This window comes from Chlorocebus sabaeus, chromosome 11 (assembly GCF_047675955.1).
Source record: "Chlorocebus sabaeus isolate Y175 chromosome 11, mChlSab1.0.hap1, whole genome shotgun sequence".
NCBI lineage: Eukaryota > Metazoa > Chordata > Mammalia > Primates > Cercopithecidae > Chlorocebus > Chlorocebus sabaeus.
In genome coordinates this window covers 38283289-38309757 of record NC_132914.1, presented here as the reverse complement: position 1 = coordinate 38309757, position 26469 = coordinate 38283289, and the positions used below count along the sequence as shown (strand labels likewise).

General features: G+C 35.2%; 1 protein-coding gene across 4 annotated transcripts in view; it reads right to left on the bottom strand.

Annotated features, from left to right (window-relative positions):
• Window positions 1–26469, bottom strand: part of CNTN1 (contactin 1) — a 399377-nt gene that overhangs the window by 242646 nt on the left and 130262 nt on the right. The window contains exon 1 of one of the 4 annotated variants that reach the window (XM_008002893.3): window positions 18993–19419. The exons of 2 other annotated variants lie outside the window; for them this stretch is intronic. The gene's annotated coding sequence lies outside the window, so the exon portion shown is untranslated. Of the gene's footprint in view, window positions 1–18992; window positions 19420–26469 lie in introns of those variants that run through there. One more of the 4 variants, XM_008002891.3, reaches the window with a different exon arrangement.

The window sequence follows — 26469 nt, the reverse complement described above, 5'->3', positions numbered from 1 at the left end:
ATTTTTTTTTTTGTTTTTGACACTTTACATTTACTGGTTTATTATAAAGGCTACAATTCGGGAACAAATAGAAGAGATACATAGGGCAAGTTATGGGGGTCGGGGGGTGGTGCCGAGCTTCTGTGCCCTCTCTGGGTGCACCACACTCCCTGTACCCCAATGTGCTCACCAAGTGGGATGCTCCCTGAATCTCACTGGTGAAGGGTTTTCATAACTCAATCTCTAGCCCTCCTCTCATCTCCAGAGGCTGGAGAGTGGAACTGTAATTTCCGACTCTCTAATTATTTGGTCTTTCTGGTGACTAGCCCCATCTTGAGGCTGCCTAGGAGCTTCATTCCACACCATCTCATTAACATAAATTCAGGTGTGATCGCACTTTTGATTTTTTAATAGTCTAATAGTTCTTTTACTTGGTACTCTGTTCTATCAACAAAACACAATAAAGAGTATAATTTTGCTGTGAAACAGGTGATAACATATATTTGAGACTAACAAGTTAACCTGTGTTCATTCTTCTTGCATTGTCTAATTTGTAGCCAATATTATGTTCTTAGTTTTTCTGCATTTAGTATCTATTATATATCTGCACTTTACTGGGCTAACAATTCTAATCAATTTTCTATATGACAAATGGAGATTCATAAACTTGCATTTCAAGTTTCACACCTTTACTCTTGTTTATTCCTAAGTTAAAAGCCACTGAAATGTCTGTCTTTAATAATATAACCGAAGCATTTTCAGCAAGTCAACTGACATATAACTAGTTCTTTTAAAGAAAAATTACATTTATATTGATGCTGAGCATGTCTTAATGGGTGCCAATTTCCTAATCAATGCTCATGAATGATTTTCTTTCAACATTACTCTTCTGTAGTTAAGATCTAAGAAATATACATGTTTGGAATAAGAGAAGCGTGATTTTTCTTCCATTGCAATTTCCTTTATTTTCTGGAGAAAGACTGTTTCTCAAAATAGATAATTTAGCAAAGCAAAAGCAATTCATTAAAAAAAAATTTCCCTCAAACTAAAAATGTAATTCACATAAAGAACATTAAACTTGAATCAAGAATTATACAATTAAGAAAAACGTTACTGTAATTTTCAATTATTATTACACTTTTAACTATTTATGCTTTTAAACTTAGTTTTCATTGCGTGGGCATGCCTAAATAATAGGTCCTTAAACAGTAAGAATCAATCACGACAAATTCAATTTCTACCTGTAAAAATAAAGGGTTAGTTACAATCTTTATAAGACTTCTTCCATTTCTAAGATTTCATTTTATTCTTGACGAAGGATTAGAGAGGCCAATTCTAAATAGTATCACTTTTAGATTACTAAGAATATTTTTTTTTCACTACTGCAAGAAGCATTTTTTAAGGTTCCATTTAAATTAAAAGAAGGCTTTGCCTAAAGGCATTCATATTTTCATAGGTGAGGGCTACATTTTGCTTTCAGCAAAGAACACAGAATAAAATAACAGTATTTGTGATTTTTCTTGCATTTAATAACTTCAAAAATTCATTGTGGCCAGGCGCGGTGGCTCACGCCTATAATCCCAGCACTTTGGGGGGCTGAGGCCGGCAGATCGTGAGGTCAGGAGTCCGAGACCAGCTTGGCCAATATGGTGAAACCCCGTCTCCGCTAAAAATACAAAAATTAGCCGGGCATGGTGGCGCATGCCTGAAGTCCCAGCTACTTGGCAGCCTGAGGCGGAAGAATCGCTTGAACCCAGGAGGCGGAGGTTGCAGTGAGCTGAGATCTCGCCATTGCACTCCAGCCTGGGCGACAGAGTGAGACTCTGTCTCAAAAAAAAAAAAAAAAAAAAACAAAAAAAAGTCATTGTGCCAAAGAATTTTTTTTCGATAAAATATGGCATTTATTACAAAATCAACAATATTTGGCATTCATTCATGCACTCCTGCAAAAGTCTCATCCAAATATATCTATGTGAAAACATTTAGCCATGTTCTTGTTCTTCCAGCTGTTTTGGCAAAAATAACTGTTTCTCTCAATATCTTTATTATTCTTTCTACTTCTACTCCTCTCAAGAATTTCCCAGGTATTTAACATCTTCAATGAATTTCAAAGAAATGATGTACTATTTCAGGCTATTTTTAAGAATATGATACAAACTCAGGCCCAACCAGATATATTCTTTTTGGTCTAGATCTTTGCTTACCTTGCAGGTCATTTATCTCTAAACAATTTGTATTATATTATTTTCCCTTTAAGTATAAGTAGGTCACAATATGGAATATATTCACTAGTTTTGTATATACTTTCTTATCACAACTGCCTAACTGTAGTCCATTCATATGTGAACCGAGAAGACCTTATCATCAATATACTAATAACAAATGTAAACCAACAATTTACAATACACCAGGCAATGTACCAAATGTTGGGGATATGGAGACATAAGCAGAATATTGTTTCCATGGAGTCTGATGGTGAATATTGCTTAAAATAATTTAAAATATTTTAATTACTTTCATCCCTAATATTCATTAACTTCAGCATAAGCCACAATTTCTTTTTTATTAAAATAGTCAAAGAACTTTTATTGAACAGAATATCTGTTCAAATTTTCAACCAAATGTTTTCCCATTAATTTTGCAATCACTATGCCAACAAAATCTCTAGCTTAGTCCAATCACCTGAACTGGCCATTTACAACATAATCTTTGTTAAAAACTATCACCAAAACATACTTTCTGGTGGGAGGGGGATTGGCAGTGCTGCAAGATATGAAAATACCTAGACTTAGGACCAGGCATGTTTTCTAAGGCATAAGAAGTTAGTTTTCATTGGAAATGAAGCCCATGTTCCGAGAAGCTGACACTGTTGATTCTGGATGTCTCTAGTTAAGGTATACGTTAGGTCCAGCTACACCTCGACTCCATCCTTCTCAGCATTTCCTTATACAGCCTTCAGGTATGTGATATTACATCATTGCATAAAATCCCCCTTTTGCCTAAGTTAGTTTGAGACACATTTTCATCATTGAAAAACAAGATCGACTACTACAGAATTTATCTTACATTTGATATGTACAGTAAACATAACAAGTCCCTGAAAGTCTATTAATTTGATGGTGTGACAAATAATAATGTCTTTGTATTAACAAATTAATTCACGTGCTTTTATTCAACATATATTTATTGAACATCTACTATGTTCAAGGCACTGTGCTAGACACTAGGAATACAAAGATGAACAAAGCAGATTGTTGCCCTCCATAATCTTCAATCTTACACAGAAGACTGTACTAGTTAATATTTATTTTTGCTTGACAGAGATAGGAAGGAAGCAAAAGTATCTAAAGCATCTCCTCAGGGAAACTAAAAATTACTCTTTTTCCTTTCACAATGATTATTGATACATAAGTTATACATATTATGGGGGTACATGTGATAATTTGATGCCTATATACAATGTGTGATGATCAAATCAGGAAAATTGGGATACCCATCACCTCAAATATTTATATTTTCTTTTGTGTTGGGAACATAGCAATTCTTCTCTTCTATCTATTTTGAAGTATACAGTAAATTATTGTTAACTGCAATTTCCTATTTTATTATTGAATACTGAACTTATTTTTTTTCTACCTGCTATCAACAATACATATTTTAGAGGAACCAATAACGAGCTAATTAATATGAATTTATTGAAAACTTATTCCTCAAGATACTCGGTGATATTTCAGCAGGGTACATGCAATAAACATCTTGTAAAATGTACATATTTCCTCAAATGGCACTTTATTCTGTATTTGCCAGTCGCATTTTCCATACTCAAGCAAAGTGACCTTTTTAACTTAACTTAGATTAGGGTTTATGAGTGGCTTATTTTTCAAATTATACTTGACTTTCTCCTAATTAAAAATATCTTTTTATTTATTTGCTTCTCTTTAAAAAATTTGTACAAATTTATAGAGCAATGAATACTTTTGTCACATGTTTATAATTCACAGTGATCAAATCAGGGCATTTGAGGCATCAATCCTATGTAGAATAGGAGTGGTGACAGTTGGCGTCCTTGTTCTAGTTTTTAAGAAAAAGGCTATATCCCAAAGGATTATAAATTATGCTGCTATAAGGACACATGCACACGTATGTTTATTGCAGCACTATTCACAATAGCAAAGACTTGGAATCAACCCAAATGTCCATCAGTGACAGATTGGATTAAGAAAATGTGGCACATATACACCATGGAATACTATGCAGCCATAAAAAAGGATGAGTTTGTGTCCTTTGTAGGGACATGGATGCAGCTGGAAACCATCATTCTTAGCAAACTATCACAAGAACAGAAAACCAAACACCGCATGTTCTCACTCGTAGGTGGGAACTGAACAATAAGATCACTTGGACTCGGGAAGGGGAACATCACACACCGGGGCCTATCATGGGGAGGGGGGAGGGGGGAGGGATTGCTTTGGGAGTTATACCTGATGTAAATGACGAGTTGATGGGTGCAGCACACCAACATGGCACAAGTATACATATGTAGCAAACCTGCACATTGTGCACATGTACCCTACAACTTGAAGTTTAATAATAATAAATAAATTTTAAAAAAAAAAAAAAAAAAAAAAAAAAAAAGAAAAAGGCTTTCAGATTTTCTTCTTTGAATATGATGTTAGCTATGGGTTTGTCATATATGGCCTTTATTATGTTGAGGTACATTCCTTCTATGCCTAGTTTGTTGAGAGTTGATGTCATAAAGGGATATTAACTTTTGTCAAATATTTTTTTCAGCATCTATTGGTATTATCATATGGTTTTTGTCCCCCATTCTATTAATGTGATGTGTCATCTCTATAGATTTGCATATGTTGAATAATCCTTGCATACCTGGTATAAATCCCACTTCATCAAGGTGTATGATGTTTTTGCTATGCTTTTGGATTTATTTTGCTAGCATTTTGTTGAGGATTTTTGTGTCCATGTTCCTCAGACATATGAGGGATTTCTTGTTTTGTTGTGTTCTTGTCTGGTTTTGGTATCGGGTCGATGCTGGCCTCATAAAATGAGATAGGGAGAATACTCTCATCTTCAATTTGTTGGAATGGTTTCAGAAAGGTAGTTATTATTTCTTCTTCGTGTGTATGATTGAATTCAACAGTGAATCCTTCTGGTCTAGGGTTTTTCCATGTTGAGAGACTTTTTATTACTGATTCAATCTTGCTACTTGTTATTGGTCTGTTTAGGTTTTATACTTCCTGATTTAACCTTGTAGGTTGTATGTTTCAAGGAATTTATCAGTTTCCAGTTTTTCAGTGTATAGTTGTTCATAATAGTTCTCTGATGATCTTCCGTATTTCTGTGGTGTCTGTTGTAATGTATCCTTTTTCATGTCTTATTTTGTTTATTTAGGTCTTTCTTCTTGATTAGTCTAGCTGCAGATTTATCCATTTTGTTTATATTTTTGAATAACCAACTTTTTGTTTTGCTGATCCTTTGTATTGTTTATTTAGTCCCCATTTCATTTAGTTCTGGTCTCATTTTTATTATTTTTTTCATGTGCTAGTTTTGGATTTGGTTTGTTCTTGTTCTTCTAGTTCCTTTAGGTGCATTGTTAGATTGTGAATTTTTCTGCTTTTTTGATGTTGGCATTTATTGCTATAAAATTCTCTCTTAGCATTGCTTTTGCTGTACCCTATAGGTTTTGGTATGCTGTCTTTTTATTTTCATTTGTTCAAAACCTTTTTATTTTCATCTTAATTTCTTCGTTGGCTCAGTGTTAATTCAGGAGCTTGTTGTTTACTTTTCAGTGTTCCTCTTGGTATTGATTTCTAGTTTTGTTCCATTGTGGTCTGAGAAGATACTTGATATAATTTCAATTTTTAAAAAAATGTATGAGACTTGTTTTGCTGCCTCACATATGATCTATCCTGGAGAATTTTCCACAGACTTGTGATAAGAATGTGTATTCTGTCATCGTTGGATAGCATGTTGTGTAAATGTCTATTATGTCCATTTGGTCTAAAGACTAGTTTAAATCCAATATTTCTTTGCTGATTTTCTGTCTAGATAATCTGCCTAATGCTGAGAGTGGGGTGTTAAAGTCTCCCACTATTATTCTTTATAGCCTCTCTCTTTAGATCTACTAACATTTTCTTTATGAATCTGGCTACTCCAGTGCTGAGTACATGTATATATAGAATTGTTATACTCTCTCACTGAATTTATGCCTTTATGATTATATAATGACCTCCTTTGTCTTTTTTTTAAACTGTTTTTCACTTAAAGTCCATTTTACCTGATATAAATGTAGCTATTCCTGCTTGCTTTTGGTTTCCTTTTATGTGGAATACCTTTTGCCATTCCTTTACTTTCAGTTTATATGTGTCTTCACTGGTAAGGTGAGTTTCTTATTAGTAGCATATAGTTGGTTCATGTTTTCTTATCTATTCAGCCAGTGTATAACTTTTAAGTGTAGTATTTAGTTCATTTATGTTTAAGATTGTTATTGATATGCGAGGCTTTGTTCCTGTCATATTTTTGTTTTCTGGTTGTTGTATATATTCCTTGTCGCTTTCTTTTCATCTTATTGATACTCTTTGTGGTTTGGTGGATTTCTGCAGTGGCACTGTTTGAGTGTTATCTCTTCCTCCTTTGTATTATTATTTTAACCAGTGATTTTACATTTTTACTTGTTTTTATGCTGGTGAATGTTGTTCTCTTGCTTTCTGGTTTAGGACTCCTGTGAGCATTTCTTGGAGGACTGGTCTAGTAAGGTTATGAATTCCATCAGCATTTGCTTGACTGGGAAAGACTTTATTTCTATGTCATTTATGAAGGATAATTTTGCTGGATATAGCATTTTTGACCGACTTTTTTTCAGCACTTCGAATAGATCATCCAATTCTCTTCTTGCCTGTTAGGGTTCAACTGAGAAATCTGTATTTAGTCTAATGGGGTTTCCTTTATAGATGACTAGATACTTTTCTCTTGCTGTTTTTAGGATTGGCTTTTTATCCATAGCTTTAGACAGTCATACTATAATGTGTCATGGAGACACATTTGCATTTTATCTGCCTGGGGATTGCTGAGCCTCTTTTATCTGAATGTCTAAACCTTTTGCTAGATTTGGGAAATTTTCATCTATCATTTTGTTAAACAGGGTTTCTAATCTTTTTGTTGTTGTTTCTTCACCCTTGGGGATGCCAGTAACTTGACTATCCCATGGTTTTATGTTGTCCCAAATGTCATGATGACTTTGCTCATTCTTTTAAAATTTGTTTTCTATGTTTTTGTCTGACTGCATTATTTCAAAGATCTATCTTCAAATTCTGAGATTATTTATTCTGCCTGATCTAGCTTCCAGTTTTGATGCTTTAAAATATATTTTGTTTTTCCTTCAATAAGTGCTTCAGTTCCAGAATTTCTATTTGTTTTTTCCTAAATAAAAAAATCTGTCTTTGGTAAATTTCTCATTCATATCCTGGATTTTTTTTTCTGATTTCTTTGTATCATTTTTCAGACTTCTCTTGTGTTTCACTGAGCTTTTGAAAAATAAATATTTTTAATTATTTGCCTGAAATAGTGAATTTTGTTTTGATTAAGATCTATTACTAAAGAATTATGCTGTTCCTCTGGCAGTGTCATATTTCCTTGCTTTTTCATGCTTCATGTGTCCTTGCATTGATATTGGCACATATGGTGTAACTGTTGCTTCTTCCTATTTTTGAATTTACTTTTGTAGGGGATAACTTTTCCTAAAGATATTTCTATGGTGTTGTTCGGGTAGGGTACTTTGACTTTGATTCTAAGTGTGTCTCTGTATAATTTCTTTTGCTACATACAGCATTAGTGATGCCTGTCATTTTTTGGTGGATTAGGGTGTGGTTATTAGTGGAGGCTGTGGTGAAGTTATGCTGGGCACTAGGATATCAGGCAGGCCAGTGTTCAGGCCACAGTGCTGGCAGCAGTGGGCTAAGCTTGCCTATCTTTGTTCCACTGGGTGGTATACACAGGTATCTTTGTTTGCAGTTACTGGCAGGCTGATTCTTGAACCTCCAGATGTCTTGCTCAGATTCCAGTAGTGGCAGCAGTGGACCAAGTGGGTAGTCAGGTAAGTGGGCACTGGGCAGCTGGTGCAGCATGGAGGATGGCAATAGCAATGGCAGAACAATTCTTTGGGTCTCAGTTGGTGTGCATTGATGTTGGTGTTAGCAGCAATGGGCCGGGCAGGCCCATTTCCAGGCTCACAGATGGCACTTGCAGATAAGTTCCAGCTGAAGTAGTAGTAGCTGGGAGTTTAAAGCCAACCTCAGGTCGCTAGTAGGAGTGCTCAGGTTCCAGAGTGGTAAATTGGGTTGGGCCATCCCCAAGGCCACAGGCTACGTGTTCTGTCTTGCAAGTGCAATGCCGCACTGGGTGGCCTTTTGCTCAGTAACCCGAATGGTGAGAGCAAGCACCAACCATTGTGGGTGGGGTAGGGTAATCCTCAGGTACCAGGTGGAATGCTCTGGGGAGAGGCAGTAGCAGCCATGCTGAGACCCTGCCATTGGCGAGGGTGGGGTTATCCTCAGTGGCTACAGCTGGGAGAAGACACAGGTCTATCCCACACTCCACCACTAGCAGTGGTAGCCTGAGCCTAGCTCAGGCCCTAGCCCTGGCTACAGGAGTGTCCACCCAGCTGGCATCTATGTCTCAGTGGCAACTTGCATCCTGCTTGTGTCTCAGTCTCTGTCCTGGCAGTGCTTGCTTCCTGGCACTGGCCACTACAGCCTACACCTCACTTGCTTCTTAGCCTTGGCTGCAGGAACATTCTTGGCTTGCTCCTCAATCCCATCAGGGACAGTCCAAGTTGCCCTAACACCTCAGACTCAATGCTGCTGCACCCCAGGACAACATGCAGTCTGTCAAAAGCTAGGTTTAAAAATGGCAAATTGCTGTAGCCACTTAGGTCTCAGAAAGGGTGTGGGACCCAGTGCAAGCTCCCTCCCTGGAGCAGTTCCTTCCCACAGTCTATTGGCAGCTCCCTATGATAGTTTCAGGGGTTGAGAAGAATAAAGGGTTCTCCTATAGCCAGGACTGCATAATTCCATAATAGAGATGTGGGCCATTGGATGTCTCTTGCTCACCTACTCCCTGGGCTGGGAAGTCACTTCCAGCTTCCAGCTGATTCTGGGCAGGCAGACTGTCTCTCTCTCCCTTCTCCTTCCTGCTTTTGATGTTTTCTGTCACTTCCCTGTTGAATTCCACCACTCTCTCTCAGATAATGTATTCAATATGTGACTGTCTATACACTATTTTGGTTTCTAAAGTGGAGGAGGTGGGCATGAAGTGCTTTAGTCCGCCATCTTGAGGCCCCCCGCCAATCTCCTAATCAGTAGCACCTGAATAAAAATTAATATGCAACTCTGTACTGGCCCCATTATATACATTTTAGTTAAAAGGAAAGGGAGATAAACAATCTAATGAATATAGGGGTTCCAAAATATCACTGAATATATAAATGCATTGACTGTAAAAGTTTATGCAAAGTGCCAAGAAAATTTAGCAAAATTATGGTGATATGAAAGAGAAACTTGAACATCCTAATCCTGAACAAAAGCGCTTTAGTAATAGTGTAACGTCCATCTTAAAAGTGAGGATATCACAGTCTTCTGGAGAGGATTAAGTGAGGTAATACTTAAATAATTATCTCAACACCACACACATAAGTGGCTTCCTTTCAAATTGTGTTCATTAAATACATGTATCTTTTTTAGTCTGAACCTCCAAAGTTTACAGTCAACACAATTATTTTATAACAACAATGAATAAACCATTGTACAAATACTTAAATAGTTTAAAAACTATCCTGTGTATCCTTTGATTTCTTCATTGATGTCCTCTCCTGATTTGGGTTAGAGCCCAATTTATATGCACTTATTGTACATAGTGTATACCATTATATTTCACAGAAAGTTTGCTCCTTTCTCTTTCTCTTTCCTTTTTTTTTTTTTTTTTTTTTCTTATACTTTAAGTTCTAGGGTACATGTGCACAACGTGCAGATTTGTTACATAAGTATACATGTGCCATGTTGGTGTGCTGCACCCATTAACTCGTCATTTACATTAGGTATATATCCTAATGCAATCCCTCCCCGCCACCTCCCCACAAGAGGACCCGGTGTGTGATGCTCCCCTTCGTGTGTCCAAGTTGATCTCATTGTTCAATTCCCACCTATGAGTGAGAACATGTAGTATTTGGTTTTCTGTTCTTGCAATAGTTTGCTGAGAATGATGGTTTGCAGCTGCATCCACGTCCCTACAAAGGACACGAACTCATCCTTTTTTATGGCTGCATAGTATTCCATGGTGTATATGTGCCACATTTTCTTAATCCAATCTGTCACTGATGGACATTTGGGTTGATTCCAAGTCTTTGCTATTGTGAATAGTGCCGTAATAAACATACGTGTGCATGTGTCTTTATAGCAGCATGACTTATAATCCTTTGGGTATATACCCAGTAATGGGATGGCTGGGTCAAATGGTATTTCTAGTTCTAGATCCTTGAGGAATCGCTGCACTGTTTTCCACAATGGTTGAACTAGTTTACAGTCCCACCAACAGTGTAAAAGTGTTCCTATTTCTCCACATCCTCTCCAGCACCTGTTGTTTCCTGATTTTTTAATGATTGCCATTCTAACTGGTGTGAGATGGTATCTCATTGTGGTTTTGATTTGCATTTCTCTGATGGAGAGTGATGATGAGCATTTTTTCATGTGTCTGTTGGCTGTATGAATGTCTTCTTTTGAGAAGTATCTGTTCATATCCTTTGCACACTTTTTGATGGTTTTTTTTTTTTCTTGTAAATTTGATTGAGTTCTTTATAGGTTCTGGATATTAGCCCTTTGTCAGATGAGTAGATTGCAAAAATTTTCTCCCATTCTGTAGGTTGCCTGTTCACTCTGATGGTAGTTTCTCTCTTTTTCAATAGACTGTTTTACCCATGGCAACAGGGAAAAATCTTCCCTTTGCATAACCATTGTACATAAAAGAGGCTTAATAAATATTTACTAATTAATAAATTAGTGTGTTCCCTAACCTCAAGAGATTTATAATTATGGAGGATTATATACACATGTATTACATGAAAATAATATCACTGCATATATTAAAGTGTACCATATCTGATTTATTATATATATACCTGTATACATATTATATTGTATTATAATATATACATATGACATATATACATATATGATATATATACTATATATGCATATATATGATTATATATTATCATATATGTGTATATACCTGTATATGTATATATACACTTTTATACATATACATATATATGTGTGTGTGTGTGTGTGTATATACCTGTTCACCCACCAAAATATAAACTCTGATGAAAAGGTTCATATCTTATTTATCCTTGTATCCCTCAATGTCTGGCCTAGTGCCCAGCATATATGTAGAATTTGCCTCATCTGTTTCTTTAGGAAACTTCTCCAACTTGTGTGTGTGTGTGCGTGTGTGTGTGTGTGTAAATAGCACTTAGAATTTCAGAAGACACTGCTACTAGCCTGTGCTCAGAAGCTTAATGCAAGAGATTAAAGTGCTAGCTAAAAAAAATCACTTGAAAAGAATATTCATATAACTCAGACAACCCTTGAGATAAATGATCCCTGCTTCTGTGTGTGGGATTGACTGGAATACAGATATTTTAGAAATGATCATATTGGCAGTAAAACAACACAGTTTCAGGCATCATAGCATATGGGCTTTGGCTAGTAAACTAGAAAGTAATAGACTGGCCTGAGAAATATGGTCAACAGTAGCAGAAAAACAAGTTTGTAGGCTAGATGGAAGAATAAAAAGAATGTTAATTTTAAACTTGTAATGTGGCAACTTGAAATTATCTTTTCCGCTAAGAAACCATGTAATTATCTGAAGGTCAATCAGAATGGTCATATTAAGCCAAGTCCTTCCTACAAATATTCCTGGGTATGGTACTTTCTATCAACCCACAATGACAGCTGTCATTTAAAAATGCATAACTGCACTACACAATTATACTAAGTGCTTGCAAGTATGAATAATTGCATAAGAATATGGTGATTTAAGGGTAGGTAGGTCTGAAGGCAGAAGAGAGACCAAATGACTTGTAATGGTATTCTTTATCCTCATTGAGACACTGCTATTATCATTTTTAATGGGCAAAAACAACATAAGTTATTTTTATAAAGATAATATCATATTCACATTTGCCATAGTCTGGTAAATTCTCTTTTTTGAAAGGAATTAAAGTTCTTATTCTCCACTTTTACTGTGTATCAATATTATTTTCCAGCCAGCTCCCCATAGCCTCATACGTTAACCAAGCCAGGGCCAGAACTCAATTTATAGGAAACCCAAAACTAGGACATAAAAAATAAATTGTATGCTCATAATAATTTTATAGAATATATTTATTTAGTGGTAAGAATCTTTAAATTTTATACTAAAATTTTCCTTCTGTGGAAGATGATCATCATCTTATTTATCATCATTTATTCATCATCACTTCAAAGCACTTTAAAAGATTATAGTAAAAGTCATTTCCTCAGTTTCAAGCAAAGGGACAAATTGTAGTTGTTTTCTATTGTTCTTGTCTATTTGTTCTGGAGCTTGGGTGCCCTCATACTGATCTATTTCTTTTATTACTGGTTCATCTAATTCACTTATTGGCTGCCTATCCACCCAGTTCTTCAATAGATTCTTCTGCTTGTCACTCAGCGGCTCTCCTTGCCAACTGATATATCATCTTCCATCTGTTTAAATTCCTATGTTCTTTCTGGCACAGCTCCGCCTCCAGATTCCCTCCCAGCCACCTACCTTGCTGCCCTTCCATCTGCTATCATGACTAGTATCTTTTCTAACCTATTCCCAACCTAAATTGTCGTCAATTTGCCACTTGAGTTTATCAAAAGTTTATTTATCAAAGGGCTATTACGATTGCAGTAATAACTTATAATGCAATCTAGGAGTAGAAAGGGTGAAAGGGTGTTAACGGCCATAAAATCAAACATGCATTTAATATTTGAATTATTCAACCCCTTGAAATCATTTACTGTTCTCTTCTTTCAGTGATGGTGTTTTAAAATAATGGAGTGCACCACCAAAAGATACTATCTTGTGATACATATTCTTCAGGGCACGGTTTTCTGTGTGGTCCAATTCTTGTTAGTCTTCTGGTTAACTGCATTTGGTTCATTGTTCTAAAATTTTGCATTCACTGATTAACATTCTCTCCTTGGACACTATTCTCAAGAGAGTTCAATTCAATTTTGTGACTTAATGTAGCAGAATTTCTTTTTGTTAGGATCTGTCCTGTAGTTGCTCATCAGATATTAAAGACATTATGTAAACAACACTAGCATTTGGTAGTTACAGTTTCAAAATTTCTACATTCAAGTAGTATAAAGATAGCATTTTCCCTCAGCATTGATTTAGTTGTTTGACAAGGTAAATGCTTGTTTTCATGCAGTAGATATGACATACTACAAGTTAAAACAATCTCAGGAAAATATTTAAAACTTTAGACTTATGTATAAGTAAGACTTATGTATAAGTATGTATACATAAGACTGAAAACTTCTAATTGCCCATTCATATTTCTAGAGGATATATATACTCTCTCTCTATCAACCACGACTTGGAAAATAGTTAAGCTTATTTTTATAAGAGATTCACTCAGAATTTATCCTTAAATTCAAAATAAGATAACAGTTGAGTAAAAAGGTAATGATTTTTTTTTTTTTTTAAGGAAAAAGACTTGGCTAATTTATTTCATGTCCTGGGAATATAATATTTCTATTTATGTTAGTTTGTATTAAAATTTAGAAGATTTTTAATGTAGGTTTTATTATTTAGATTTGGTAAGGAAAACAGATCTGGAGACAACTGTCATTGTAAAGATAACTTGTTGGCCAAGTCCTGTGGCTCATGCCTGTAATCTCAGCACTTTGGGAGGCTAAGGCAGGCGGATCACCTGAGGCCAGGAGTTCGAGTCCAACCTGGCCAGTATGGTAAAACCCCGTCTCTACTGAAAAATACAAAAACTAGCCAGATGTGGTGGTGCATGCCTGTAATCCCAGCTACTCGGGAGGCTGAGGCAGGAGAATCGCTTGAACTTGGGAGGCGGAGGTTGCAGTGAGCCGAGATCGCTCCATTGCACTCCAGGAGGTTGCAATGAGCCAAGATTGCATGATTGGACTCCAGCCTGGGCGACAGAATGAAACTCGGTCTCAAAAAAAAAAAAAAAAAAAAAAAAAAAATCACTTGTTAAACCCACAGACCACCAGAGCAAAGGGCACAGCACACCACGAGGAGCAACATGGAGGAGAAGAACTGAGGCTGGTCAGGACGCAGAGGGAGACAGGGGAACTGTGTGGTTTTCACCAGAATGAACAGGAGCAGATCAGTGTTCAGGATTAGCTAGTTTGAAAAATTTCATTTGTCACTTGTCTGGTACGTGTCCCCTAGGTGATTAGCCAAGTGGATACTGGCCCAGAGTGTGAGAACCCAGATAAGGAAGGTGGTTGTAGTGGTGGGCCTCTGGATTTGTTGGTTTGCATTTGAAAAGTGTACTCAGGGGCAAGTTGTATACTAACTCCGGTAATCAACTAACACCTAGGAAGGGTAGTCCTTCCAGGGTCGGCAAAGCTAAAGTATCAGAATACAGAAAATAAAAGACATGGTTAATACAATACAGTTATGCATCACTTAACTATGAGGATACATTCTGAGAAATGCACAGTTAGGTGATTTTGACTGTGGGAACATCACAAAGTGTACTTATGCAAACCTAGATGGTCTAGCCTACTACACATGTAGGCTATATGGCATAGCCTATTGTTCCTCAGCTGCAAACATGAACAGCATGTTGCTGTATTGAATCCTATAGGCAAGTATAACACAATGGTAAGTATTTGTGTATCTAAACATATCTAAACATAGAAAAAAGGTAATGTGTTGATCCATGTCATTACAAGGGCTACCATATCACTAGGCAACAGGAAATTTTCTGCTCCATTATAATCTCATGGGGCCACTGTCAAATATGCAATCAAAAAGTATTTATGTGGCGCATGACTATTTAATTTAGGATTAGCAGCTATTAAAAAGAAATGCTGAGAATTTATCTGATTCAGGAGTCAGATATTTCTTTATCATTAAATGCCTCCAGTGAGATTAAATAATGTCTGTGGGTGTTCACTGCCTATTAAGTCAAATCTAAACATGTTATTCTGGTGGCTAAGTTCCTAATAACCTGCCCCCACTTTGTTTATTCCCAACTACACCACCCATCCAATCCCTCTGTTTCAGTACTGACATTAAAATATATATTATTAATTTTAGCCTCCGTACCTTTATGCATATTCTTCCTCCATGTGCCATTTAAAAAATGTTGTGCATAATTCTTCATTTCCCCTATGACAGAAAAAGGTTTTACCAAATATTTTTGGGTGACCCTATGCTGTACCTTTTCCCCCCTGCATTTGGCTTGTTTGTTCCCATTGAAAGCACAGGCCCATCTTCTTTTGCTTCTGCAAAACCAGAGTACCTAGCAAAATCAAACAAGAAGATCCTTAATAAATGCTTCCTTATTGCACTGAGTTGCCTTGTGAGAAGAAAGAGATTGATGAACAATGAAAATGGAGTAAAAGGTGTATTTACAATAAGAGGGAATAAATTGGTGAAGTATCCATAAAGCTATATTAAACCGAGGCACTCCTCAGAGTCAACCCTTAAGAGCAAATCTGAAAGACAGATGTTTCAGATGCTAATTACTCAGGGAAAAATTTTTGAGGGGAAACCAATTTAATCATTTTTCTCGAATTGGAGAGAAAAGAAGATACTCCCCAACAATCACTCTTTGTGGTAGATTCATACTTGAAAAACTTTTCTGTGAATTTCACAAAGCTTGCAACTCATTGAGACGGTTTACTGAAGCACCCTATGGAAAACTTTCTTGTTGTGTAAGCATAAGCTCTGATTTACTTAATTTTCATATGAGCTTGCTTTATTGAAAATGGGTATATTACCTCTCTTCGAATACTTGTAGGCCTCCTAATCATCCATAAGTAATCTGTAACTACCACAATCCTAAGTAAATATAGTATATACATTTACTTATATATGTAAATGTATACTTTTATACATATATGTAAGTGTGTATATATTTACTTATATATGTAAATGTATATACATAAGTAAATATATGTACTATATATTTATAGTAATATTGTAAATATATGTACTATATAGTATAGATATTTGCATATATAGTATATATAGTATATACTATATATTAACTTATAGTATATATATTTCATATATAGTGTATATATATTTCATATATATTTCATATATAGTATATATTTCATATATACTTCAAATATATACATGAAATATATATATATTTCATATAATATGTGACTACCACTTAGGATTATGGTAGTTACAGATCACTTATGGTAGTTACTAAGTAGAAAACTAGATAGAGAGGTAGATAGATAAAGAATATATACATACTATACTCTCTCCCTCTATATATATAGAGAGAGATTTCTACTTCAATTTATTACAAGTACAAATCTATTTTAGCTATATCAGTATTTATTCCCTATAAGAAATATTACAGCTTTCTATTTTAAAATATTGTCAATTATTTCTCACTCTACTAAGTGACTTTTAAAATTTATTTTTAAAGAAATTATAAACCCTTATATTAGTAACTCTGTTACTTCAGAATTTTTTATACATTGATTTTAAGAATCACTAATAATGTATATCAACTAAAATTAAAGTACATTTTTCTTTGAAAATCTTATGTTTGATGTTTCACTACTCTAATTCCATTTGCCCTGTTTCCTTTTTAATATATGTTTTTGTAATATATTCAGTCTCCATTTCCAGTTATATCTAACACAATTATATGCTGCCATAACAATCACTATCTAAACTCATTTTGGTGCCTCATATATATCAAAGAAGATATTTAAAAATTCTCATCAACTTTTTTGTTGGTTCCTCCCAATTGGCAGCCTATAAAAATTAATGATAACCACTGTGGGAAGCAGGAACTGAGCACATCTTATTCCAGATTTCCCTTACATGATCCGGAAACTACTGTTTATCTGAACATTATGTCTTTTAAATGAGATTGACTAATGGCTTGGGTTGAGACTAGAAAGAAGACAGAGAGGTTCAGATAAGTACAAGGGCAGTGCTTCTTGAATCCCTTTGTTGATACACTCTCCCCTTGTTAGGCCATTAATTCTACTGCTATGATCTTGTCACCCAGCACGGGAGCTTTTATTCTCCTACTGTCAACTCAGCCAGATCCAACAAGTAGCACTGCCATTCTACTTATTACTCAGAATTTAGTGTGTGTCATTAGGCAATACATATCTTTAAGTTTCTGCCCCCCTCCATTCTTTCTCATTTTCTTCTGGATTCCATTTTATTAGCTGTTAATCAGCCACCTCAGCCAGGAGGCATTTGAGCAGAACTGAACACCATGACTCAGCATCAAGAGACCGCTAAGATATGTAGGTAGTAATTTCTTCTTCCTTTATTCCCCTCCCTAAGGAAAAACTTCAGGTGTGAGTTTCCTCTTATACCTAAACTAGATCAGTTTTGAAGATTTAAACCGTTCTGTAATGCTGGGAGGTCTGTGCACAAGGCCTGGGCAACAGGAAACCCAAATAATATAGCAACATTGTAGCAGAATTGAAATGCACTGTGAAATGGCTGAAAAGTAGTTTTCCTGTGCTCTTAATATCATCATTGCTCCAAATTTCTTTATTTTTGTAAAAAATAAAGTGATGCTTTGTTTTCCCCCAAAAATACTTGTCTTTATCTATTATTGGTCTTGATAGATGATTTAGCAAGCATGCTTTTGAAAACAGTATCAATAAACATACACAAGGAAATAGATACACCTATATAGTATAGTGCATATATTATTTTTATACACTATGAATTATAGTATATATGTACGTGTGTGTGTGCATATATATTCACTAGTAATATAAATTCACTGTTGAAAAGTATCCTTAAAAAATTTTACTTATCTAGTGTCTCTTGCTTTATATTTATTAATTCTGTTTTCTCATCCTAAAGAAATGTTCAGGAATTAATCATTTGCCATGATATTTAAGCAAGCAACTTTAATTAACAAAGACTTCTGACAAATATACTCGTATAGTACTGTGTTTTTCAGTTTTACAGAGTTTTTGTAAATTTTACTTGGATCTTATGTAGTGGGTCCTATAATTGTGTAAGGTTAATTTTTAAAACACCAAGAAAAAACTCTTTTTTGGGTAAATTTCACAACATGTCATCTATCCATACATTTTGGAGTAAGGCATTCCTGACAAGAGGAAAAAACAAAACCAAACCACCACAGGTAGAAGTCAAATGGGTTTATTTGACAGCAAGGTCTTCCCTCAAGGACATGCTAGTCCAAATTGTTTTAATTCCATCTGCTCAGTTTGTATGCAACACAGTATTTGAGTTTGAGTACCTCAGTGCTCTCCTCTGCTTCTGGGAGAAGGATTGAGCATTTCTGGTGTCTACCCACATCTTTTACTAGAATTTGAAAATGTTGACATTAAGGAAATAATCTGAGCCAACGCGATGCCACAGCCGTGCTAAAACTTCTCCACAAGGAGGTAATTTCTACTTATCAATTCAGCTCATTCTCCTGCTGCCCCTCCCCAGTTTGCAGTCTTCTACACATTCAAGCTCTAGTACATTCTTGAAAAGCTTTTGCATGCAAAATAAAACACCCTATGATCCAATACTATCAAATATAGAAAGTCACCTCTCATTTAACATAACAATTGAGAGTCCTGATGCTGGCGTTGCAATACTAAGGTCTGAGTCAACCTTACTAATATGGCATCACCATTATCCTAACTCAGCATATTGTAGTTTACAATTACCTAACCTATAAAAAAAAAAAACCTTGGACTTACCTTATGTGTTGATTTATCTGTCGTCCTGGGTATAATATCTATTGCAAATTGTCCATTTGAATAAATACAGCAACAGTTATACCACAATACGACTCTCCTGCAGCAGAAAGCAAGTTAAAAGGACTTCATGCTGTGACCTCACAGGCAGGCACAGCCGCTCCCATCTTTCAGCCAACCTGAGGAGAGCAGGTTAGATGACAGAAAAGCCGGCTCTCTACATAGCAGTACTTTCAAATAAAGCATTCCGTGCTGTGAGCTGGGAGATTTACATCTTCCAAATTCGGCTGGCCTGAGTCAATGCTGCTTCTATGCCTGAAAATATTAAGCATTTCACTGCAGTCACTTAATGCAAGAAACTATCTGAGGCGACTTCACAAACCCTGTCATTCTGTTCGGAGACTAAAGAATGAGCGCTACATGCATAATTCATGCATTAAAATCTTCAATGCTCTTCCTGTAGTTGCTGTTCTATCCAGTAATGGGCTATCGATCACCTCACCGCCAAGACAATTGGAGCTCCACGATTGGTTTATTTCCACAAATAAAATTACAACCTAAATCACAGGCAGAAGCCTCCAACCCTGCAACATCCACTCGGGGAAAACATTCACATAGAGGAGATGACATTTGCATACTGCAGAATGTTTAAACTGGACTCCTTCTTTGGCAGAAATGCTACAGCATCTGCTGTCTTTTATTCAAAAGATATACTTTCTGCAAGTTTAGGCTGAATATTTTATATTATAAGTGAGATATATGGAACTGGCTTTTTGCTATCATTTCTGGAACATCAACAAAGCTAAATGAAAATTAAGAAAATAAATAAATGAAAGAAAGAGAAAATAATATGTGGCTATAAAATATAGAGATTTTTACCTGGGCTCATTTGAATAACCTTTTTTAGAAAAGTTTAATTTACAAATAATTAATTTTTCATTTCAAAAACGTGGAAGGAGTTTCTCTCTTAAAAATCATCAATATGGGTACATGTGTTCATCAAAATTATTTTTTTGTAACATAAGCACCTTTACTCTAGGTATGTTAGTGGTTCTGAGAGCTCTTGCTCTTAGAATTTAAGCTTCTAAGAACACAAGATTGTTTTCATTGCCTGAAAAAAAAAAACAGGCTTTAAAACAAAATATACATTTAATTTTGCTAATATTCATCAAGGGAAAACAAAGGTAGCATCTTAAAATGTCATAACAGTATTTGCAAAGATACTAGGATGGGAGATTCATGTAAACCAGCAAATACATATATGTATAAGAAATGCTTGTCTATTTTTCAAAATGTCTTAGATATAAAAAAGCAAGCCTTATTTTTCCACCAAAAGTGGACTGAACATGATGTTATTAAGGTCACTGAGATGCCTAAAATCATGTCTTCCCAAAGCCTCCTTTTATACACACTCTCACATACGTGCACACACACACAATTCATATTTCTATGTCATTCCACCTGATCATTTGTAAAATAAAAGTGAAACCTTCAAGTTCATTACTAAGGGTTAGAGTACAAAATAACTGTCAGAGTTAAACCAAAGTTTGCCAATTGATAATTATGCTGTAGGGAGCTATTCACCCTTGGTGGTGTCATCATGGTTATTTTCATCAATAAATCAATAGCAGTTGATAGCCCTTAAAGGCAGTAGAGGTGCTGATGACAATAGGTGCAGAGTTTAGAGATGTCCAAGTGCATGTGAAACATAATCCCTGCTGAGCCATAGAGAAGACAGTTGCACTTGACTGATAAAGATGCTAAAACATTCCAAATGGCAGTCTGAGAAATTAGCCATCCAGTTCCTTTGTCTATTATGTATTCCCTGTGCCCCAGTGTTTTTTTCTGCCCTGGGTAGCTTCTACTTTCATATTTGCATGTATTGCCACCAAGCTAATAAACTTCAATTAAACTACATAGACTTCATTTTATAATATTTCTCTTTTCTTTTTTTCTTTTTCTTTTTCTTTTTTTTTTTTTTTTTTTGAGTCTCGCACTGTCGCCCAGGCTGGAGTGCAGTGGCGCGATCGCCACTCACTGCAAGCTCCACCTCCCAGGTTCAAGTTATTCTCCTGCCTCAGCCTCTCAAGTAGCTGGGATTACAGGTGCCCGCCACCATGCCCGGCTAATTTTTTTGTATTTTTAGTAGAGACGGGGTTACACCATGTTAGTCAGGATGGTCTTGATCTCTTGACCTTGTGATGCACCCGCTTTGGCCTCCCAAAGTGCTGGGATTACAGGCCTGAGTCACCACGCCTGGCCCCCCAATATTTCTCTCTTCTATGAGTAATATTATTTTTTCCTTAAATAGAAGATTTAAAGGCCTAAGACATTTTATAAATCACAGTTTTATCAATTTAATCATATATAGAAGCAATTTCATATAAAAAGAGCATTTTATTTATAAACAGAAATTTGAATATTTTGAAATTTATTAGGTACAAGGTTATATACAGTACAATAATTTAGGAATTCTAAATTATTGACATACCCTACGATAATTACAAATGTAAGCATTAGAAACTTCAGTTTCCTAAAATGGCATGATTCAGCAGTGCATAACCAGGTGGTTGGGAAGAGCATTAGCTTAGTGCCTCTTTCATCAGTGAGTGGAAGGAAAGCCAGTATCGTTTCTTACATACAAATTTCCATAGCCAACTCTGAAACGAAGATTACAACTTTACATCTGCTTGGTTAAATTTCAAGATTCGATTGTCTAAAGATGGAGACAGAGATGAGAAACACACAAAAACACACACATCATCATCACCACCATCAGCATCATCATCATTTCATCATCATCATCATGTCATCATCCTAGAATAGATGAAAATTAGAACCCAGCAAAGTAGAGAAATATATGGCATGAGGAAAACTATGGAGATAGTAAATCCTGAGGATATCAAAGAAAAGATACAGCAAGTAAACCTTGAATGGAAATGACGGAGGAAAAGTAGACAATCGTACTCTCAGATAAAACAAAGACAAGGTTGTAATGAAGAGCCAATTTGCATTTTTCAGAAGTCTGGCTATGCCAGAGAAAAACACTTAAACGATCTTTCCAAATGGATGGAAAACAGAGATGGCCACTTTAGACAAATGCAATGTCTTTGCAGATCAAGAAGCTTTCCAATATTTTGCATTTTATAGTGCATGTAAAATAAGGAATGAACTCTATAATGTGAATGGGGTCAATAAGATAAATCAAAATTTGGGTATAAATCAAAGCAAAATTTAGGTATAAATCTGTGATATATATTAAGATGTCTAACTGACTACTGTCATTTGGAAAATGCATAATTTGTCTCCAATATAAGGAAAAATAATGCCATGACAAGTTAGGAAAGGAATTTAACCTACCAAAGATTCTGCATTCCTGAGTTCAAGGGATAAGTATTGTGGGAGAAGATTTCATTTGTTCTCTAAGATTTAAGACATGCTTCCAACTTTTCTCTCTGTGTCCTACCAGTATCATCGACACTTTCTAATATAGCCCATTCATTTAATTAAAAATATTTATTTTGTACCTTCTAAACGCAAGGAATTGCACTAGATGCTAGGAATTCAAATATGTATCAGTCAGTTGTTGCCTCCAAGGTGTCCATATTTCCATAAGGAAAACAGGCCACAACACTGTTGGAGAGTAATGCATATAGTTGCTATGATACTCATTGAGATGTGTAAATTAGATAATTAGGCAAAGCACATAGAATTGTGTCTATATGTAAAATAACTGCTAGGTAAATGTTAATTATTCTTATTTTATTCCACTATACGAGGCGTATCAGCAGAGGAAACATTGGCATTATCATCTACCCATGGGAGCATTGGGAAATGATTCATTGAGGGAATGGGTGATAGTTAAAGACACGGGGGTTTATAATAGAAACAATATGGGCTTTAATGTTTGTCAAATTTGATATTAAATGTAGGCTTTGCCGAGTTTAACTATATGACTAGGATACACCATTCATACTTCAAGAGCATCAGTTTTATCATGTAAAAATCAACTTAAATATCTATCTCTCTTTAGGTTTTTGCGAGAATTAAATAAATTATTTAGGGTACAATTGTTAAAAACACAGTTTTTGGAGTCAGCCAAGGAGTGTTTAAATCCTGCCTCAATTTCTTCATCTCTAGAATGGAGATCTTGTCAACCTCATAGAGTTACTAGGAAATTCAACTATTACTATGTCTTTACATTACTTAACACAGTTTCTGATACAGTAAGGACTTTAGAAACATTAATTTATTTCCTCCCAAGGCTTAGTCTTGGAAGAAAAGACTTGAAGGCATTTCCAGTAAAGAGAACAACACATGCATTTGTAGGGAGGGAGGACATTACATGATAAGCTTGAGAAACTCAAGTTTCTATATGATGAGAACTTTGAAAAACAATGGACAATTTGTCAGGTGATTGGGCAAAATTATATAGAATCTGATTTATAGAGACCTTTTAAAAACTGTTAAAATATTGATTATATAGGACAATTTCAACACTATTAAGGTGTTTGATGCTATTCTGCAGATATAGAAATATCTGCAGAATAGAATGATATTCTTGATATTCCTGATGATTTCACCAAGAGAGTAATATGGGCCAGATTTTGTGGGGGAATGATAGACTGGATGCCATAAATATGGGCAAGGAATACGTTTAATAGAATATCATTTCTAATTCCCCAGAAGTGATGAGGGCCTAAACAAGGTAAATGTAAGGGTATGGTGATGAGGAAAATACTTTAGAGACATTTAAACACTAGAGTAGTGGTACTAAGTCTTAGAAGAATATGGTGAGATAATGAGAAAATAATTTTAGAGTTAACAAAGGAGAGGTAAACTAGGAAGATGAAGAGTTAGACACAAAAAATTTCCAATAATATATTGGATAATGAGTCTGTAGCTGAATATATTGGTTTGTTAGTGTCCAGACTGCTTAAGCTATGGAAGTCAATGAAATAACTCTGGGTTTGAAAGTGTACAGTGAAAAGAAGATGGAAAATAAAACCCTGAAATGTAGATAAGTAAATGTCTGTAAAAGACTTCTGTTAATATTTGACACGTTAATAAATTGATGGCAAAAGGGAAATCTGCTAATATTCATTACACATACATAATAAGGCTGGAAAAATGTTTAGTACTTTACTAAACTGATTTAATTTGATCACCACAAAGCCCTTATCAGTTAAGTAGCATCTATTTCCATTTTGTCAATGAAAAATCAGGCTCAAAGAAAATTAAGTAATTTGGTCAAGTCACATAACCAGTGAACCAGTGAGCTGGAAGTCACATCCAAGTTTTATAACTTCATAGCTCAGGCTTCTTTCACCACATCAAGCTGCTGAGAACCACAAACATAACAGAATGCTTTTTCTCAATTTTTTTCTTTGCATTCTTATATCCCAGAATACCAACAAGTAGTCCCTGTTATATAAAAAATGTTTATAGTAATCACAACTAATTTTCAAAATTGGAGATAGAAAAGAAAATTAGAATATGAAAAAGAATTAATATTTATTATTATGTTCCAAACATATACTATTGTATATATCTGTGGATATATGTTTGTGTGTATATATACACATATGTGTGTATACATATATACACCCATTATATCATTATACCAAGACTACTTTACAAAGAAAATGTTATATTCTCAATTATAAGTGGAAGCTAAACATTGGGTACGCTTGGACGTAAAGATGGTAACAACAGACACTGGAGAATATAAGAGGGAGACAGAGAAGGGGGTAGGAGTCGAAAAAACTACCTGTTAGGTATTACGCTCATTACCTGGGTGATGGATTCAATCATACTCCAAACCTCAGTATCAAGCAGTATACTTTTGTAATAAACCTGTCCATGTAGCCCCTGGTTCTAAAATAAAAGTTAGAAGAAAAAAGAAGATGCTATTACCTTATTCTATAGATTTTTTAAAAAGCTGGCTGAGATCGTTTAAATAACTTTCTTAAAGGTACATAGATATAAGGAAAAAGAATTTGAGTTCTGTATGACAAAAAGCCATGTTTATTACATTATATCAACTTTAGAAATAATACAATAGAGCTACAAGTATCAACATAGAGCCTACAAGCTTAATATTGAGAATGAAAATGTACAGAAGAACTCATACATCACAATTCCAAGTATAACATTTAAAAACAAGCAAGACAGTATAATAATATAGTTTCCTAGCTCTTTGGGACCCCGAGGCGAGCGGATCACCTGAGGTCAGGAGTTCAAGACCAGCCTGGCCAACATGGTGAAACCCCATCTCTACTAAAAGTACAAAAATTAGCCGGGCGTGGTGGTAGGCACCTGTAATCCCAGCTACTCAGGAGGCTAAGGCAGGAGAATTGCTTGAACCTGGGAGATGGAGTTTGCAGTGAGCTGAGATCACGCCATTGCACTTCAGTCTGGGTGACAGAGTGAGACTCTGTCTCAAAAAAAAAAAAAAGATTTATAAAAAAGATTGAGAAATATATAAATATCAAATTCAGGATCGTAGTTATTTCTGGAGAGCAGAGGAGGGTATTACTGGAAACAAATTCACAGAAGACTTCAATTGCACATAGTACTATTTATTAAGCTGGTAGTGGAATAGAAATTTTGATTTTATTTTTGAATACTATCTAAATATTTGTAGTATCAATAATATATTTTAAAAGTGAGGAAAATATAATAAAGTCAGCTCCCTTGGTTTTATAGCTGGAGTCCTCTTTCTTCAGTTTCTATTTCCCTTTTAAGATGATAACCAGGAATACCTCTAAAGTCATCCAATTCTATTTGAAGCATCTCTCCAATCATTAAGAAAGAGATTCAGATAAAGAAAAAAAATAAAAATAAGTATCTATAGTGAACAGGATCCTAACGTTTCAAAATTTGAGGTACTTGTACACAGTTTATGTAACATTAAAGGATTTCTGGTTCCATTAAAATACCCAATATTTTCCCTAATGTTTCAAATAGTTTTCAAATATCCATATACCAACTTGTACAAGGTTTATGTAACATTAAAGGATTTCTGGTTCCATTAAAATACCCAAGATTTTCCCTAATGTTTCAAATAGTTTTCAAATATCCATACACCAAAGGATTTCCCAGGTTTCACAAAAATGAGCTAATGGCAATTTAATCTCCATGTAAAATGAGACCACCAATACTACTACTAATGGTTACAAGTATAATTGAAAAACATAATTTAAAATCTTTTAAGTTTATCAAAGCATAACAAATAATTCTAATAATCCCTATTTAATCATATTTACTTTTAGTTACTTTAAAATAGGCAGTTTTTCTTTTTAAGTGACTAAATGCTCCTGGAGGAAGGCATACTCAACTCATATTGAAATCAAGAAATCTCAGCAACAAGTCTGCCCCATGAGAGTCACCAAACAGCTTTGGATACCTGCCAATCTGTCTCTCTGGGTACATATTAGGGAAGAGCTTTTAAAATTACATCCTATTTAGCTGCTCTAGT